The sequence below is a fragment of the Halichoeres trimaculatus genome, unplaced genomic scaffold (genome assembly GCF_033239565.1).
Source record: "Halichoeres trimaculatus isolate MK-OKI-2021-1 unplaced genomic scaffold, fHalTri1.1 fHalTri1_scaffold_9, whole genome shotgun sequence".
Classification (NCBI taxonomy): domain Eukaryota; kingdom Metazoa; phylum Chordata; class Actinopteri; order Labriformes; family Labridae; genus Halichoeres; species Halichoeres trimaculatus.
Window position 1 is genome coordinate 31923210 of NW_027437188.1, and position 19993 is coordinate 31943202.

The 19993-nt window shown below is 40.5% G+C and overlaps 1 protein-coding gene across 2 annotated transcripts in view; it reads right to left on the reverse strand.

Moving 5' to 3' along the window:
- The window catches only part of bcl9l (bcl9 like), a 36744-nt gene extending 27513 nt beyond the window's left edge, over positions 1 to 9231 (reverse strand). For both annotated transcript variants that reach the window (XM_074679748.1, XM_074679747.1), the window contains exon 1: positions 8836 to 9231. The gene's annotated coding sequence lies outside the window, so the exon portion shown is untranslated. The remainder of the gene's footprint in view (positions 1 to 8835) is intronic.
- Positions 9232 to 19993: the final 10762 nt, after the last annotated feature.

Consider the following 19993-nt stretch of genomic DNA (forward strand, 5'->3'; position numbering starts at 1 on the left):
TCGGTGAGACCTTTTATTTGTGTTTTTGGTCAAGTAAAATATGGCCCCGTCTGAGTGCATAGGAAACCGGCTGACGAGCAGGGAGAGGGTGTTTGGTGCGAGCGCTCTGGGCTTCTGCTGCACAAAATCACTGCTGTAGGGGTAATTTCTGCCCTAAACCTTGTGATAGGACCCAACTTGTTCCATCCCAGAGTATTGCTTTAAAGTTTAGGACACAACTGGAGCTTTTTCAAGAGTCTGGCATTCAGAAAATATAGACTTGGTCTTTTTAGTCAGAGCCTAACAGACGGGGAAACCCCATTCACAGAGTTTTAACCACACTCAGCCTCACACACGTATCTTTTCTTACTTTTTACAGTTCCTCGAACAACATTTTTACTTTCCTCCACTTTTACTTCAATCACACGCTTGTTCTCTTCTCCCAACATGCACTCTGTTTTTCTGCAGCCTACTGTAGAAGGAATGTGTTACTCTACAAGCATAACAAGAGGTTACTGCAGGTCAGCATTCATGTACGAAACATCTGAGAACAAGAAACACTCAGTTCAGACTGTGTGTGTGCAGAGGAGGCTGGTTTCACATTTTGAGGAACTTAAACTGTTCACACGTCTGAGATCTTCATCTCTGCCCTCTCCGCACTTAACAAATCTAATAGTACTGCAGTGCATTGTGGGACAGAACACAGGTGACAGCCAACAAAAAGCACACTAGGGGGGTTGTGGCAGGTTGCTGTGGCAACAAAACATGTCATGGGGCTGAGTAAATATAGGCTAACCAGTAGGCGATGTGCAGAGTGAGAGACTCAACTCAGGAAAGGCCACCGAGGAAAAAAAGGAAAAGGAGACATTTGTAAAGATCTCAAAGCATCGCCGTCTTTTGATGTAGCAGGCCTCGCTGCACGGCGATGACAAAAGAGATGACCTAAGATGCACCTTTCTTTTCACGCCGAGGAAAAACATCATGAGACGAAGAGGAGCGAACAAAGCAGGAGGAGGAGGAAAAGGGATGTTGGAGCTAAAAACCAACTCCGTGAAGCCAGGACGGTGATATCACATCTGTTTTACGTCCTCCAGAGTGATGGAAATGTGGGCAAATACAAATAATTCATCAGCTTCTCTAAATAAACAGTGAAAAAGACCTCCTCTGAGCTCCAAGTGTTAAAAAGACTGCAGACTCCTCGTCATGCTTTAGCTCCAGCTCTGAGAGGGAAGTACTGGACTCATTTCGTACACAGGGTCAAGGGTTGCATCCTTTTCAACACATTCTGGGAAGAAAGCCAAGTAGAACAAGGAAAAGAGCAAACTGCAGCCTCACTACAGACAGGAGGCATTACGGCACAAAGTGGGCTGATGGACAGGAGCAGTTCAAGTTAGCGCACACCTAGCGGGGTGCTAAACACAAAACGACCAGACACAGAGTCTTAGTTTCCCCACTTGTCAGAAAAAGATCCAAGTCACGTCTGACTGATTTGTTTAGGGCTGCAAAGACGCATCAATAAAATCCATAAAAATCTTTTTTCCATAATCGATGCACTGTGCTGCGTCATTACTGTATTAGTTTCTCTTCAGTTTATTTGTCTTCTTCCTTTTTGTCGGATTATTTAGTGGTTGGCAACTAGCAGAAGGTGCATTTGCGCCACCTACTTGACTGGAGTGTAGATTTCCTGGGCTGCGTCACACATAAACAGATCAGCGTGTCAGAGGGGAAGCCGGGCCGGGAGGTGAGGGAAACAAGTAAACTCGCGAAAAATGGCAGAGCTGGAGAAGCCGTTCGTCCAAGAAATCCCAGAGTTTGGGAGAATTTCACCCTGAGTAAAAGCACACAGTGTTAATTGCAAGATTTGCAAAAATGACCTCGCATGGCACGGCAGTTCGACTGCAGTGATCCAGCTCTTAAGGCGCAAACATGATGGGCTCATCGATGATAAGCCTGGAGCTCAACAGCGGAGTGAGGAGCTACAAAAATCCCACATACACTCCTTTCATATGTTGTGAAATGCATGGTATGTCTTTAGTAGAGCCTGACCGATTAATCGGGCCGATTATGCCCGTCACCGATTAATCAACATCGGCCAAAATGTAGCCAATTATAAAAGTTTTTGCTCCACGGAGATTCTGTTGCTCCTGCTCCTGTGTGTCTGTGTGTTGGGCTGCACGCTGCCCAAATGCCCGCCCCCTCCGCCCACCTTTATCTAATGTAAGACTATAGAACGGCGTTTTAACGTTGTGTTAGTTGCTCATTGTGTGTTTACATTTTTTATTTTTTTTTTATACTTACTGTGTTTAAAGTTTGACTTATTTATTTAGGGTGTTTACAGTTTGACTTCTTTGTTTATTACTGTGTTTACAGCTTGTTCTTACTTATCATTGGTTTACACTACAGTGTTTATGTTGACAGTTTTATAATTAAAGTTCCTTGTTTTAATTTAATAGTGTTCTGTCTCTGTCTCGAATCATATGGGTATTATTATGATTTGTGATTATATACAGTATATATCCTGTGTATATCAATGAATTTATTATATTTATCAGCCGATATATCCAATAGTTGATATATCGGATATCAGTTTTTTTTTGCCCCCAGTATTGGTATCGGCATCGGCCCCAAAAATCCTGTATCGGTCAGGCTCTAGTCTTTAGGATTTGTTTTGTCTTTTTATTAAATCGTCACCCCATTTGAAAACCACAAGGAGTTCATTAAACTAATGTTAGCATTAGCATTAGCTGCTACAGATAGTAGTAGGGCAGAGGGGGTGAACTGTTTGACCTGCAGGTGAAAAGGTTGAGGACACATTTTTATTTATTTGCCTTTTTGGCCCAGTAACTTCTTAATCTAATGACATAATTATATATTTTCTGTTATTTTGACCATACTGTTGATTCTTTAAGTGACGATACATTCATGTCATTTTTTTGCTTTATAAATGTGGCATCTGGTCAGTTTAATTATGTTCAAATATGCTGTTTCTTTGTATATATAATTAAGCAAACAAAAGTTATCAACTAAAATAACAATCCATGTTTGGTTTGGCAAATATTACTATTATGCATTCTCATCCTTTTTTATTCCGATTCATCGATTAATCGTCAATATAACCGAGTACTCCAGTAGTTGCAGCCCTAGTTTTGTTTATTTTCCCATCAGACTTATTAAACCTAAACAGCCAAAACAACAACTGTAGCTGTTTTCTCTCTGGGGAGCATTGGGGGTTGTATGCAGCATCTTCTTCCCAAAACAACTCTGAACTCAACATAAGCAGAGACAAAAATTTTCGCCTAAACAGAGCCTGACCTTAGCTTCAAAAACTCACCCTAACATTAGCCAAATCTGAGAAGAGGAGGGCTACAATCAGAGGCACACATACACACACACGCTCTCATACTCATACACATGGCTCCTACCAGCCGGTCAGAAGTGTGCAAGGAATTTGGTGAAGGTCAAACTGAAAGGTGAGTTATCCTAAACTGGAGCGATGATGCAAGCTGTAAGAAATGTCAGATGAAAAGAGATGAAAGAAAACCAAAGAAAGGAGAAAATTCACCTGGACTGAGGAGACATTTGAACGGTTATAAACACAATGGAAACCTCTGAGACGTCGTTTGAATGTTTGCACATGTCTGGCTCTTGTATGTTTGTTATGTTCAACCTTGTTTTGTCAGTGATCTTTCTAACGTATGCACTGGTACTGTTTACATTGCTGTAACAGCCCTACTGAAAGTTGTAGCATGATCACAGAGGCAAACGCTTAAGAGGATCGAGGTGGTGACAGATGATGCATCCGGATGCAGAGTCCTATTTGGAGCCTGTTTGTTTCTGCATTTGTATGTAATATAATTTGCAGCACAGGCTGCTCAGAGGAAATAACAGTGCACACTGTTTAAGCTACGGAGAGCTCTATGAAAGATAAAACACCAGCGTGCACTCAGAGAGCAGGCTGTAAAACTCAAACAAGCTTCTAACAACTCGTTCAGAGTTGAACATTCAATTACCAGGAAGTAGGATAATGATTTTTGCGTGAATTAAAATGCGTGCATTGATTATCAAACAGCGCTTTGCCCTCAGAGTTCTTCAATAAAATACAAACTGGTGCCAAGCATTCCTTTACAGATCCTGAACGCAATCCACAACTTCACATTTCACCATCAGAGTGTCAGTCTGGGTTTGAAGCTTTAAACACATTTTTAAGTTACATGACAGCTGCGCTGATCAAATTACTCTGTATGTAAGAGGCATCACCAGGAGCTCTAATTCACCGTATCCACATGGCTGCCATTATCCCATGACGTCATACTCATTAGAGGAATCAAATACTGTCATCCAAAGCATCCATTATGCTGCCGTGTGGGTTTTTTGTTTCTTAGTTTAATGAAATGACTGCATAACGCTAACATGCTATTACAGAAACTCAAGAACTTACGAAAGGGGATGAAAAGTAAAGCATTTCACATCTGCTTTAAGATGTCACTCTTCCCATCCTCGACGACTCGATCATTACCAGAAACATTCAAAAGCAGCGCTCAGCTCCAATACATACGAAACACACTTTACTTCTTTAACCCGTGAGTGTTTTTACACGCTTTGATGATTGGTTAGATCTGAGGCCAGTCCTCTGGTTGAGGGGAAAACGTGGGCTCATTGGTCTCTCCCAGCCTGTGATCACACCTACAGCTGGTTTTTATCTAAAAAGCTTTTTGATGTATCTTCCTGTTTGACTCATTTAGTTTAACACAGATGAGTTTCAAGCTTGTAAACAAACATCACACCAACTCACACGTATCTAATTACTGGATTTTGACTCTAACTATAAGAGTGTGGGATGTATTTCTTATAGGGCTGAACAAGTGATCAAACTGAAACTGGTATCCCAATGTAATAGAATGCAAGTTTCTAATGGTAAAGGCTACAATTAAAAAAAAAAAAACAAGTGTCATGTAAACAAACCTGGAGGGAATATGCTGACTGTTGATATTCTGTTTTCTCTGGCAAAAATATTAAACACCTACAAGGTTTGAAGTTTAATCAAACAGTCAATATTCTACTGAGATTGTAATAGTTGAATAAAGATATGTCATTCATATCAGTTCATGCATCAATTCATCTTATTTCCAGTGCTGTCAGGCGGTTAAAAAATTAATCTAATTAATTACAGGATTTGTGATTAATTAGTTTAATTAATCACATTTTAATCTCATATCTGCTTGAGGTCCCCAAATACAAAATTTGATTTCTAGGATATTACCAAATTGTAGTGCATGACTAATCAGATGAATATACAAAGAAGAGAAGATTTGTAATTCCACATTTTTATCAACTGGCAAACGTGAAAATGTCTGTGTTCGCTGCCATTGACGTCTATAGAGGCAGGGTCTGGCGGAGCTCGTCAATCAAAATCCTGCTTGTAAACTACTGTGGCTGAGAGCGGTGTGCTCTTTGGATGAGAGCTCAGCATGGATATGAGGAGAAGATGTGAGATGAAAGAGGCATAGCGAGATGCTGCAAGTCAGAAAAGTTCAGGCAGCTCACGCTCCAACTGAGGATGTATCGCTGTAGTTCAGGGAGAAAGAGTGGCGTGATTGTGAGAAATGACCACGAAGATCGCAGAGAGGATCAAAGGATGAAGAGAGCCCTAGATGAACCCGATCAAAAAATAGTGTGTTTTGTCTGTTTTTTGGATCAAGAACAGGAAGAGAGACATAAAACAAGAGAGTCCACTCTTCTTAGGTAGCTTTGCTGTTTACATAGTCATAGAAAAAAATACTGTTTGGGTCTTCAGACATTGTTCAAGATGCGCTGAAAATGGCTGGCAGCCAATGAGTTAATGGCGTTAATTTTTATAATTGATCAATTTGTGGTGTGATCAATCAATCAAATTAACGCGTTAAAGTGACAGCCCTTCTTATTCCACGATAATATATAGGTCTGGCCTTCAGGAAATAAGTGTTTATATGTTGACAGTATCCTTTGTTGTGTTGGTCATATTATAGAACAGGGGTCACCAACGTAGTGCCCATGGGCACCTGGGCGCCCACAAGAACCACTTCAGGTGCCTGCAAGGCATGTCCAAAAACAGCACATTTCCTTCCAGACATGTTCCCTATGTTCCCTTAATAATAATAATTGTGGAATAATTCATAGACATGTGAGCAGTATCTTCCCATGGTATTACTTCTACTACTACTATTGTTGCTATTAAAAAGTGACCCGTGCAATTTTGTTCAGAAAGTCTGTATTAAATAAGTAGCCCTTCATCCGATCCCATTTCACTTGGGGTAGCCCTCAGTCTCAAAAAGGCAGGTGACCCCTGTTATAGAATGATGAATTGCTTGTGTTTAGTGAATAATGTAAAAGATCCCCTCACTCAAAAAAAAATCACATGCTGAATCGCATTGGTACCAAAAAATTCCCAATTAGACTATTTTTCAAAATCTTTCAGCCCTAATTTCCAAGAGTTCAATTTCTTTTCTCGCCATATGAAAATAATTTTTTATGTAAGCTTTCACTGAGAGGCATGTTACACAAAGCTTCCTAATGCATAACAAAGTGCTGAACATGCATCCTCTCACCCCAGTGAAACTGCGGACAGTATCTGAGGGTAAAACCCTGCGGTTGGTTCAGATTACATCCTCACCTCTTGCAAGCAGCACCACAGTTAGCTTAAAAAAAAACACCAAGACTTACATCTCACTCAGCCTCAACACAGATATCTGGGGCCCACCTGAGTTCTAGGGGCATTTTTCTCACCTGAAGAAATAAACCACTGTTAAAGAGTCAGAACCCACTGCTTTTACTGTGCATCATGTGACTAAATACATTAATGTAATTTGAACAGCAGCAGCAACGTGGACAGAGAAGTTTTGTCTACAAGGACAGTATGCAAAATCATGCAAAAGACGAGCACGCCACAGGGCACAGGAGCACAACAGACACTTGTCGCCAGTGTGCATTAATGTGAAGCATACTGTATGTGTCACAAGTGTCATTAAAATGCTTTCTAAATGCTTTCTAGTCAAGGATCACAAAGGGCCTCTCTCTTTGACACTCAGCCTATAGAGTGCAGCACTTAAGTGTCCTCGTATATTCTTCCTTGTGGAAACGTTCTCAATATCACATTATTCTTTCATAGCTCACCTTTGCTGTGCTCCCTGTAACTCACCCCAAACTTCTCAGATCACCAAAGCAGATAAGAGGCACTTTGTGAGCGGCTCACCAAATCTGTCTCTGCATGCGCAGGAGCGGTGTGTGTGGCCACGCAGCGGCTGCCACGCGCTTATTCATTCAAATTAAGCCTGGACAAAACAAAAGAGGTATGAACTTACAGCACAATGAAGGATATGTTAGCCTCCTTGCTGTAATGAAAAGACAGCTTCACCATCACATGTCCTGTCACTTCTTTCTAAATGTGATCACCAAAATATTAATGTCAGCAAAAGCAAAAAAATATTTTGCTCTTTAAGACCTGACTAACTAGATTAATTGGCTCACACTAGGTTTCCATCATTAACCACCTCAACCTCATTTACAGACACCCCAAAGGATTTCACTTCTACGAAAACAAAAGCACAGAGTACAACAGGTTAACCCAAAGGATCACAGGTGAGCTAAAGAATGTCACTTTTTACAGAAAAGGCGCAAAAAGGAAGAGATGCTTCGGACCTGGAGATATTTCACCTCAAGTGGAAAGCAACACACGGCGTCCTGTGGCTCTGAAAGACAATTCGGATCAAGTTGCAAACTCTGTTAGGTGCTATATATAGCTCACCAGGATATTGTAGATACACAAACAGTAAGAAGCGCCTGTGCACACATACACAGGGAAAGAGATGAGCTGTAGTATCTTCCTCTGTAAACAGGTTTAAGTGCAGCACTATCAAACAATATTCAACAGGCTGAACTAACAAGGAGGGGTAGTCATAACTGGAGTGAACTGAATCAAAACACATACACAGCCATAGAGGGGACATGGATTTTAAGACATAGAAGAAATGATGTGTGTGTAACACTTTTACAATCTGTATCATAATACTGAGCAGTAAAAATGTTATTGTAATAGTAGTACAGACTATTCTGGGAGGTCAACCTGTTATTTTTACTGCTATAGTTTCAATTTGTAAGGCACATCTAGCCACACAGGACGCCTCTCAGCAGACTCAGTTCACAGAATCATAGCGATACAGGAAATGCCTCTTCAGATAAAATATTTTGATATCACATGGAGATATTTTTGCACATTTACTGTGCTGTAGTATTAGTGCAGAGTCAGGTAGTGTTAGGCAGCAGCAGTATGAGCTGCATGTTGCTCTCCACATGCCCACGCTGAGTGTGTGATGAAGTGACAGGTATCAGTCTGTCACCTCCTGAACACGGTTTAGCTGCTTAGCACAAAACCATTCAAACGTCTGACAGATTAGCCTGCTGACGGGCTAATATCAGTAATTACACATCTGGATTGAAATGCTCGTATCCGTAAGCTGTGGTAGGAAAAACGTAGAGTTGAAAAAGCACCGCATTGATGTTGTAAGGAGAATTTAAGGACACATGCCCCTGGTGTGAACCCCAGCAGCACTCCTGAGTGGAAAGACAGCCCGGTCCACGGGCTAACTTAGCATGCTAATTCATGTCTCCGCTAGCTCCACTCTCCTGTAAACTGACGTAGCTCACATCTGCAAGCGACCCAATGCTAGCTAACGGGATTTGAACTTTGTTATTGGCTCGTAAGACTCCATAAAAAAGAGGAGAAACTTATGCGAGTGAAGACATGAAGAAGACAGCTGAGAAATACGCGGACAGCTAGCATGCTCAGGCAGTGTCAGTGTTTTGAAAAGCTGTGTACTGTACCTGGTGTCTGAGATCACAAGAGGCCGATGTCAGGACTGACGGCCAGCCGACATTCCCCGGAGTGGCCGCCGCCACCGTTTGCTCCCTCCGCCGTACCACTGCGCAAGATGGTCCCGATCCCGATGTTTGATAAAAAGAGGAGCTGGTGCAGTTTGACGGGGATTCGGATGGTGATTAGAAACACGGCGTGTCTAGGGTGAAGTTTCGGTTGAAATCAGAGGACGCGTCACCTTGCAGCGGTTCATGACTCCCACTATTCAAGATGTAGAAGGGCAGGACGTTGCATTTCTCTGCGAGTCCATATCACTCCCAGCCGCTGACAATAATTAGTGTGGCCACACGGGCATCCGTATGTCACTGTGCTGATATGTCAGACTGGACTTCTGCTGCCTCTGAGTCTCTTTTTACTCTCTGCATAATTATCTCAGATAAAAATGACAACATTTTGACATGATAACGCTGTCAACGCCCTCAGGATTTTTTTTTTCCTTAATGGACTTAAAATATAAATCTGAGTGCATCAATCAATCACTTTTACATCGAGTAGACAGATAAAATTATGATATGTTGCTTTAATTCAGCAAATCAATTTTCACACATAATCCTATTTGATAGTCACCCTGCAGGAGTAAGCTGCCTCCTTTCACATTTAAATTGAAGTAAATCAGAAATATTTCACAGAAGCTGACCAGTTAAGTTTTTTTTTTTTTTTTTTTTTAAGGAATGCATTATAAAGTTACTCAGAGGCATCCAGTTGTTGCACTGCTGCTCTTTCTCCAGTTGAATACTCCCTCTGGTGGTTGGGTAGCACAGGCTTGGCAACATACCCTCAAGTGAACTTTGCATACAGGCTTTTCTTGCAAATGTACAGACTATTTTTAATTTGGAATGTGAGTTCAAGCACTTGCATCTGAGAGCATGAGTATTTGAATGCACCCTCCAGCTGAGAAACACCTTCTGCTGGTTGTATCTGTATTCATGAGCTGTGTGTGCACAACTCAGGGGAACATGAGGCATTGTTCAGGAGGAGAGCACATGTCGTATGTTTTCCTTGTCCAGATGTTTTCACTGCTGCACAGATTTGCACCAGCAACAGTTGCTTCTTGAATCTCAAGGATGTAGGTCTGTGGACCACCCACAGTGTGGTTTTTCCTTTTTCTGCTTTTTTTGCTGAAAGTATGAAGAACTCTTATTTTTTTATGAGAAAAGCTCTTAAATATTAAGGAAGAACACATGCAGGGCAAGTCCTTAATCCCTGGGGCTGTGAGCTGCAGTGATTTATTCTGAGGGGGAGAGGAATTAAACACAAATGTGCAGTAAATATGTGACGGACTGGAGCTGTGAAATAATCAGAAACAACACAGGTGACTCGCTGCGTCTCACTAACCTGCAGACATGGAGCTGGTTCAGGCAAACATGTCAGGTTTGCAGCAGATAGAGCCGACATCAATCAGCCGGGGGAGCTCCATCACACCTGTTGGCACCAGACATTTTTAATCACCGAGTAATTAGATAGCTTGAGATTTTAATTATGCCATTTGGAAGAGGTGTGAACTCTACATTATTCTGTCGTGATATGCCAGATCAGAGAGAAGCTGGGGCTGAATTTTGAAAGCTTTTTTCCCTCTAATAACTTAATTAAAGAGTGAGAAATGTATACAGTAATTCAAGTGAGGCATCTTTTCTTAAAGTTATGACTGCTTCAAGTGTGGAGACACTAATTTGAAAACAAGAGTATAGTTTTAATGAAAGGAAAGAAGACTCTGGTAGACGTGTTTTTGATTTAGTAATTTCCTGCCAAATAGAGCAGCCTGGGGATATTGGAGAGCCCGCAGACAGAGTATACTGCATTTGTTATTATGATGAAAATGCAAAAAAGATGCTGTGAGTCTTATCCCGCCATTCCCCCCTTGAGATATATTTTATCCAAGTCCATTATTCTCTGCTGGTGTATGGCAAGCAGAGGAATGAGCTCAATTAGGTGAGGAAATGAGAGGAGAGAAGGGAATTAGGACCCCCAGTATTTGGAGAGAAGGAAAATGAAACATTGGAGGAAGGTCAAGAGAACATAAGAAGAGAGCAGTGGAGAATGAGAGAACAGCGAGAGGAGGGAGATGGAGAGGAGAGGAAAGGATGAGAAAGTGAAACTATGTTGTCATGGAAACTGGCATGGATCTGAAGAGCAAAACAAGAATGTAAATTGGTTTACCCTCAGGGAACGTGATGGCACTACGGGGAAGAAATGAGCTGGGAGATATTTTTAAGGGTGGACTTTCTCAAACATTTTGTGCATATAAGAAAAATCAAAGTGCGTTTAAAAACAAGGATGCTAATGAGAAATATAAGTCTTTAAATGTGGAGATGGAGACATCATCCTCGGCTCTTCAGGCTGAATATTTTCTTATAAATGACTAATTAAAAATGTTTCAGTGTGTGAGGTGCAGAGGTCAGTCTGAGTGGGTGAATTTCTAATGTGATAAACAACTTGTGGCTTGGATTCTGCTGCATGGGGACATTTGGTGAAAGAGAAGCATGTTGGCCCTCCTCATGCTTTTTAAGAACTTTACAGATGACTCAGTCCTCTAAGTTTGTTTTTTGTTGTTTTAAAGAGAAACATTTGGGAGACATCTGTGACCCACACACACTCTCCGACACACAGAAAAAGTTTCTTCTCCCTCATCATTATTTCCTCTCACCTGTCTGCTTTTTCACACTGCTAAAGCCTTTACTGGCACTCGACTCACAAACATTTGTCTTTCACTCGACCGCTTGAATCCCGTCATCAGATTTGATGCTAGACTTGGCCAGAGATGATAGGAATGTTGCCAAGAAACAGATGGTTTCCGTGGTGACAACCGCTACCGCTGCCATTGTGTGTAGTGATGCAGGAAGTCAAGTCCCTCACCTACGATACCTACCACCGCTTTGAGAGTGGAATCAGAGTACGACTGAGAACAGTGTGTGCTGAGCAGACAATGTGCTGGTGGCTTTAAGAGTGTGTTTATCAGTGTGTGTGTTCTCTACATCCTCAGGTTGTTTTCCTTAGACTTAAAGCTCCTGTGACAAGAGATTTTAACTGGTAAGGAAACAGATACTGGTGCCTGTGAATGAGCTAACAAAAATCATCCAACATCAGGCTTACAAGAATATATTTCTTTATTTCCTTATCGTCAGACAGGTGTTTAAAGTGTTATTACCTCAACCTGCTGCAGTCTCCCTCAGAAGTGTCATCATCCTGTCTGCTTTGACCAGAAGACCACACTCCTTCCTGTCTGTCAACTTCCCCAGGACCACATCCCAGATGTGAGGCTCTTTGTAAGCCCCCTCGTCCTGGTTCAGAGTCCTGTGGGCATGCGATGGCCTCCCTGATCCAACAGATGACCCCCGTTGACCCCTCTACAGTATGGTACTGATGCAGAAACCTCCTTCGAAATCTGGCAATGCTAGAAAACAACGGAGACTGCAAGCTCTGTGATTAGTCCACTAAACAACAATGTAATTCCCGCATTTATAATATATCAGGACTTAGTGTGACCCAATGGTAAATTGGCCATACATCCAAATCCTCTGATGTCTTCTTTCTCCTTTTCTTCTTTGCAATAATTTCTTTGCGATCATCTGTAACATTTATCAGGAAACTTAGAGAAACAGGTGGTCTGAATTGCATGGGAGTCATACTGCTTACAAGCGTTTAGATCCAGACCAGGGGTCTGCAACCTTTGCTTTTAAAAGAGCCATTGTGTCTCAGCTCACCTTGATTGAAGACACTCTGGAGCCAACAAAACTATCATTACATTATCACATTATTTTCAAAATAAAAACAAAAAAGTGTAAAAAAAAATTCTGTACATGGTTAAAATCTAGTAAACATTTATCAAAGCGAAAAGTTATTTTTGAATTTGTGAAACTATCCATGTGATGTCATGTTTTTTTTAAATAAATTTGTTAAAAAAAAAAAGTACAATTAAAAAAATAAAAAATAAAAAAGTGCAAAATAAAGAGTAAAGTTTACAAAATAAAAAGAAAAAAATGCAAAAATTGTAAAATAAAAAAATAAAAATAAAAATTGCACAATTAAAAAGATATTGCAAAAATTGTGAAATTTCATAAAACAAAAAATAGAAATAAAACTGCAAAAATTTGCAAAAAAAGTAAAATTTTGCTAGCATTGCAGAACATTTTCAAAAATTTTCAATTCTTTTAAATTTAAAAATCTGTTTAAATGTCAATTTTGAAAATTTCAAAAATTTGATTTTTTTTTTATAAAATCGCAAAAATTTCAGAAATTGTTGAAAGAACACTTGAATTTGATATTAATAATATCGGCCAACTCAGCATTTTTCATTGTTTGCTAATGTCTTGGCACACATCAAGCATCTCTATTAACCTGGCACAATGGCAACTAAATGAATCCACCCATATAGAATTAAAATCTAGATTTTCTTCCAGATCTGTCTTTTTGTAGTCTTACTTGAGATTAGGCATGGGAAGTTGGTGGGCTGTTGATGTTGTTTTTATTGATGCTTTTACTTCAATTGAAATAAATAAATAAATAAATAAATAAATTGATTAATTAATAAAGCTACAAGAAGCCACCGCAATGGAGTCAAAGAGCTGCATGAGGCTCCAGAGCCACAGGTTGAAGACCCCTGATCTAGACACACATATGCGCGAGTTGTAGTCAGTTTGTAGCAAAAATTTTCACTGCAAGAATGTGATGGCATTTACATTTGTAATGAAAAATTGTTGACGTGATAAGAGGTATAAAGTTGTCCACAGGGGGAGCCAAATTTGACTTTAGCCAAAAGTTCCTTACTGTGGCTTTGGACACATTTTCCTCATGGATGCATTTGCTCAGATTAATGTTTTACTGTATATTATCTTATTTTATCATACAATTCATGAAATAAAACTTATGAAACAGACATGAAGAGAGAATTAAGACTTGCATAAATTCAAGACTTCACAGATAATAGAGATGTTATTGAACTATATTGAAATAAAGCCACTGCATTTACATACTGTGCAGCTAATCAGATCAACAGCAAGCACACAAAAGGCAGCCATGATGAATCAGTGGATGACTCTGATAAACAGATCAGCCATGTGAAGGCTGTTCTGATTGTTCTGAAGTCTCCCTGTGATTGTGTGGGTTCGTGCTTTAGCTGAAAGAGCCGTAATTGAGGAAAAGAAGTCATTGATGCAGAGTCTCTCACAGGTGGTTTCCCAGATGGGCAAAGTCAGCTACAATCATGTGTTCCCTCCCGCCTTTACTTTAAAATCCTGCAGGTGTTTGATGGAGGACAGCCAGCAGACAAAGTGCTCAGAGTTAGACTGCGAAGCGTTTCATTGAAGAGGAATCTCAGCAGAATCACTGTGACATGTGAGAGCTGCCAGAGCAGAGACAGGAGGAGCATCTTTCACTCAGACTGGAAACGCTCTCCTCAGATCTGGGGATTTAGACGCATTTAATCAACTCAGCTGTGTACACAAGGATTTATTGTTGATTACCAGGCGGAGACAAGCATCTGGGTCCTTGGGGAAGTCAATCCGATCTCCATAGTCTTGTTTGTGTTGTGATCAACGTTGTTGGCACACATTAATACCCATGCGGCCAATTTTCTGCAGGACGTTGGCCAGTGGGTTTTCTTGGCTTGGGTTCATGTAGGAAGACAGTTTAGGTAATATTTAGACGTTTTATTGCGCAGACGGCAGAGCGGTGATTAAATCAGTGAAATATAAACAGATAAAATTCTTTTATGGGACTCTTTTACAAAGAGTTTGCATCATAAAAGCAACAGGGTCAGGCAGAGAAAGCTTTTTTTTTCTGTGAAAATGAAGATTTTTTTGCAGAAATCTTCACCTGCTGTGCAAACCTAGAGAGTATCATGAGCAGTTTGGCACAGGGTTAGGATGAGAGAAGCTTGGCCTTTGACAGGCAGCAGCATCTAATTCAAATCAGACAAAATAAGTTTGATTTAAAGAATGAATGAATTTGTTTTTCAAAGAAATGTCCTTCAAAGCTTTCATGTTGCGTATCAGAGCTACCAGTAGATGGCAGTAGAGTTTCTCTGATGAGTTTTGTCATGGAGCAATTACCCTCCCTCCTCCAGCAGCCTAGCAGAGTACAATCACAGAGCTTCAGGAGAATAAAAAGAAGAGGTGAAGTCCAAAAGTCTCCAGATGTTTCAGGTTTGAGATAAATGTCACTTGGCTGCCATGTTGGCACAGAAATCCTGGTCCAGCGTAAAAATATTTAGTCTTTGTTCGGTTCAGAGATGAATTCTCCTTTCAGAATGAACACAGCTCGTCTACAAAGATGAAAAATGTCTGATAAACTCAGAGTTTGTTGTTCCACTGAAAACAAAAGATGTGTCAAATAAGGTATCTGAATTTACAGCCAGTTGTGAGTGTGTGTGTTTACATTTGTGAGCGTAATGGGGGACGCAGAGCAGGCCCCGCTGCTGCAGTTTAATGGGGCCACATGAGGTGAGGTCCCGCACTATTTGTGAATCGAAGCCTGACCCTAAAGGAGGTTATGGGGACTGGAGGTGTTGCTGTGACCCTCAGTAAAGCTCTGAGCGCCTGCTCCACCCGCTCTGGAGTGTGTGGACGTACACATGGCAGCGTCTCCCTTTGAAACAGCTCGAGCTCTGAGCAGTCTGGATCCTATTAAACCCTTTTGTCTTCCTCCCTTTCTCCCCTCCTAGCTGCGCTGTCTGTTTTTACTTTGTGTTATTCATATTCGCTCCGTTACGACCCTCCTCCCCTCCATCTAAAGCATCCCACAATGCATTTCGCTCAGACTGCTTGGCAGATGTTTTCACGGTGCTGAAGCAAACAGACTCAGAAATATCACAAACCTGGACGTTGAACATAAAGCTGGGAAACAATCCACCAAATTGAAGCATAAACATGTTGACACAAGTTTTCTTTTATTCTGTAAAACTGCGCACTGAGCTGTAAAAGAGACAACCAGCGTTTTCTATTGATCCTGACAGAAATCCTTTCCCCAACCCACATGACAGAGCAGCTGGCTGAGCGCGGCCTCATCTGGATCTGCCATCAGTCGCTTGTTAAATGCAGAGTGCGAGCGGGGAGGGAACATGGCAGCATGCGGTCCCAGCCAATCCATAACCAGACACTAGAGCTGTGTGCACAAAGCTGCAGGTCACAGAGCAGTTTGTTTAGTGAGTGTGTGTGTGTGTGTGTGTGTGTGTGTGTGTGTGTGTGTGTGTGTGGGTGGGTGTATGCTGGAGCAGACCACGATATAGAATCTGTATCCCCCCCTCCTGCTCTCTCTGACTTTGAATCCTGTCTATGTAATTGATCCCAGACTGGACATTTGAGTTGCCAGCAGCGATTCATATCGTTTTTATCTTTTAGACAAGCCCTCTACTGCTTCCAGATGGGGAAGGCACTCCAGGGTTCAAGTTTGTTTTTTGAAAAAAAATGTAATGCTTTAATGTCTCTACCTTACAAAAAAACACGCTGCATGACGAGAAAACTGCAGGAGAGTGACTCGGCCTGTCGCAGATTTGCGACCCTCTGTGAAATTCATAGGCCGTGTGCACGGTCTGTTGTTGTATACGTGGCGCCTGAAGGGACATAGAGTTTTTATTTGTGGCTTTCAAGCGTGTTTTGCAGATAATCATCTTTTGATGCATCAAATAAAAAAGTAAGATGGAAAAAAAAACGCCCAGTGAGATTTAACTTAAGTCATTCTCTGCTTATAATACTCCAAGGGTCCAGGTAATGAGAGGAGGAACAAAAGAAACAGTTACTTGAACAACTTTACAGTCACCTCTCCCACCCAAAGAGCTCTCGTGACCTCGTCCACATAAAGCTCCTTAGAATGAGCAAGTATCCATTTAAGAAGCTTGTAAAGGAGCTGAAGGGAACAGTAAGAGCAGAGAATGAGTCTCCTGCTGGAGGTGGCTTTTACCTCTTAACGGGGAAACATCTGTCAAATGTTACACTGAGGGGTTCGAGATTGTAAGAGGCTGTACGGACGAGTCAGGAGTACATATTGATGTCGAGGTGTCAGTAAAGTTCGTTTTATGTGTATAAAGAACTTTTTACAATGCAAACATGGGTTATTATTATTACAGACAGTCACTTTGAATCACATTGTTGAGTTAAAGTCCATGACACTAAAAGTTAGTCAGAAATAACCCTACGAGCAATATAATAATACCATACAGTCATGGGCTGTTTTCCAAAGCCAAGGTACCTTGCCTTGCCTTGGTCTGATGTGGGCGTAGGGTGGGCGTGGGCAGGCATCCTCATCATCAGTCGCTGCCCAAGTGCTGTTCCAATGTTCATGTCCTCCGGAGGCATATGTCCTCCGTTTGGTTAGCATGTGGCTAATTGACCAAGGATACACATGTGTATCCTTCGCTGCCTTGCCATGGCTATAAATACCCAACATGCAACGTGTGAATCTATGAAAAAGGGAAAAAAATGGAAGGAAAAGACGCACCAGCGGAGGCGCGTGGTAAATTCCAAATTAAATGTAAGTAACAAAATATACCTCTGAAAATAACAACTTATGCCATGTCCAACACTTAACTCTTTTGTGTGTCAATCACGTAACTATAATTACTGACAAGCTGCACCTGCAGAGTGTCAATGATGTGACAATAAAAAAGCAGAAAGTGTAGAAAAGTGGCAAGCTAAGACAATATTTGTAGCCGTCTGAGCTCCTCCCAAAATGTGCCTTTGTAGGCTGTTCCATTAGCATCTCCTTTTGAGCAGAGGCAGGACACTTGCCTTGGATTGGAAGGAAGTGGCTTCGGAGGCACTGCCTTCCAAGGCAAGATACCTGGACTTTGGGAAACAGCCATTGTTTGTGCATCAAATGTTAAAGATGCTGTGAGGAGGATCTGTTTTAGTTGCACTCCCTTGCCACCTTGTGGCCCGGAGTCTCCGCACACTGTGGTAAATTACTTTTAGTAAGGGGTGTGTTTGTTTTGGGATTGAATAGAGATAGTAACGAAACAATTTTTCTTTGTTCATAGACTGTAAAAAAAAATATGGACGCCCGCTTGCTCGGCTCGAAGTGAGGTCTCCACAAAACCTGCTCCCCCTGGTGGCTGGCTGCAGTATAGGTTAAAAAATCCGGCTTTCCAGCCATTCCAGATGGGCTTTAGTCAAATTTGAAAAATAATACTCCTTGTAAAAATGTTTCTCACGTCTGATTGTTGTGGTGATTTGAAGATATTATTTGGCTGTCTTGTAATCAAGTCCTCTTTTTTTTCAGAAGTTTCGTTTTCATTATTTCATTTCATTATACAAGGTTAAAAACGAGGCTTTACGTAACGTTTAACAATGATTGACAGCTGCCGTTCTCGTGTATTTTTTTCAGGGAGAGTAAAATATGTTGGGAGGTAGAGTCAAGAAGTGATTAGACTCTCGAAAGAAAAGAAAAAAATGTTTTTTGTCACCCAGCTCCACTTAGATTCTCCCAGAATCCCTCATCGTCTCTACTGCACAGACTCTGGCTGCACAACTGCTACAAAGGCTGTGCCTGTGACAGGGGTATTTTGGCTTCATAACTGTACAATGATAAATGGCGGAGTCATGCTGTCAACTCTATATACAATCTATGGAAACAATGTGCCGAGGTAAGGTATTTATCAGTACAGTTATGTAGCACTATAGTTTGAAACGTGACATCAAGCTAACTTTGTAGTAGCCAGCTATATGTAGCGCTATCAGCAGTACAATCAACAGCTCCAATGTATGTGTCTGCTAATGTGACAACAAGTAAACATTGTTAGTTTGTAAGTAGTTTAGTAGCTGTTTATATTTAGCGCAGCTGACAGCACGGTGCTCCAAGAGATGTCTAACTTGGGAGGAAAAGATATAGCGATTCAAAATAACCTGTAACCAGTAATATTGGTGCTGATAATCTCATTTTAAAGTGTGGATTACTATCAGGCATATTGAAGAGAGACTTTTGCAAGATCACTTAGAAACTCCTCACTGCCTCTTTAATAAGCCACAGTAAAATATTGGAGAATATGTAACTGTTTTTGTCAGGAACATGTTGAGAAACCCTGCTGACCAAGTCCATAGAGTCAGCACTTTATGAGGAGAGTTTGAGGCTTTGAAGATTATTCTCAGAATTTTGGAGGAGTGAGCTGGTGTCAGGGCTGTTCTTATAAATCTGAGGGAAACAAAAGCTCAAAGAATCCAATACTGGATTGATTTAAAAAGTTGAACATTGGACACTTCTCACCCTCATCCTAGCTCCTGCAGTTAGGTGCTAAATCCCAAATCCTTGGTCAGTGGTGTGTGGATGAGTATTTACGTGTTAAGTATCGGTCCATTTACCAACAATCCCTACATGACACAGGAGAAGCCTCACACAAAAGTATTTAGAAATGATCTTTGTTGGTTTTGTTTCCTGAGCTGTATTTCTCTGAGCTGACAGTGTACAGACTCTGACAACTGTGCAGTGGACAGAGACAGTTGTATTACAGTTGTATCTACAGAAGCTTCACCTCCTTTTACTATTTATAGCTGGACAAACTGGACAGATGCTTCAAAGAAGTCAAATCTTTCAGTGTCTTCAAAAATCGAGACCAGCATATTTGACAAATATAGGGAGTAAAAGATAATCCAAGCCTTTTTTTTTTTCATTTCATTTTATTTCATTTTATTTTATATTGTTTTATTATTTTATTTTATTTTATTTTATTATTTTATTTTACTTAATTTATTTTATGTATTTTATAATTGTATTCAGTTTATTTTATTATTATTATTATTATTATTATTATTATTATTATTATTATTATTATTATTATTATTATTATTAGTTTTATTTATTTCATTTTGTATTATTACAATTGTTGTTGTTTTTTCTTTTATGTTTTTTCTTTGGTTTGGGGAAGTTTCGTTTTTATGTTTGTTGATCATTTTACTTTTATCAGAGTGATAAGTATTTTTTGTTTTGTTGATCAAACAACAAGATTTTTCTTCTTTCTCCTTGTTTTTACTCAACTGAGATTTTTATTCTTATAATTTTTATGACAATATGAATGAAATAAAGGTCAAATATCTAACTAACGGCTTTTTATATTTCTTTTACTTTTACCCCTTGTTTTTAGTTTTTGTTGTTGTTGTTGTTGTTGCTATTTTGGGGTTTTTT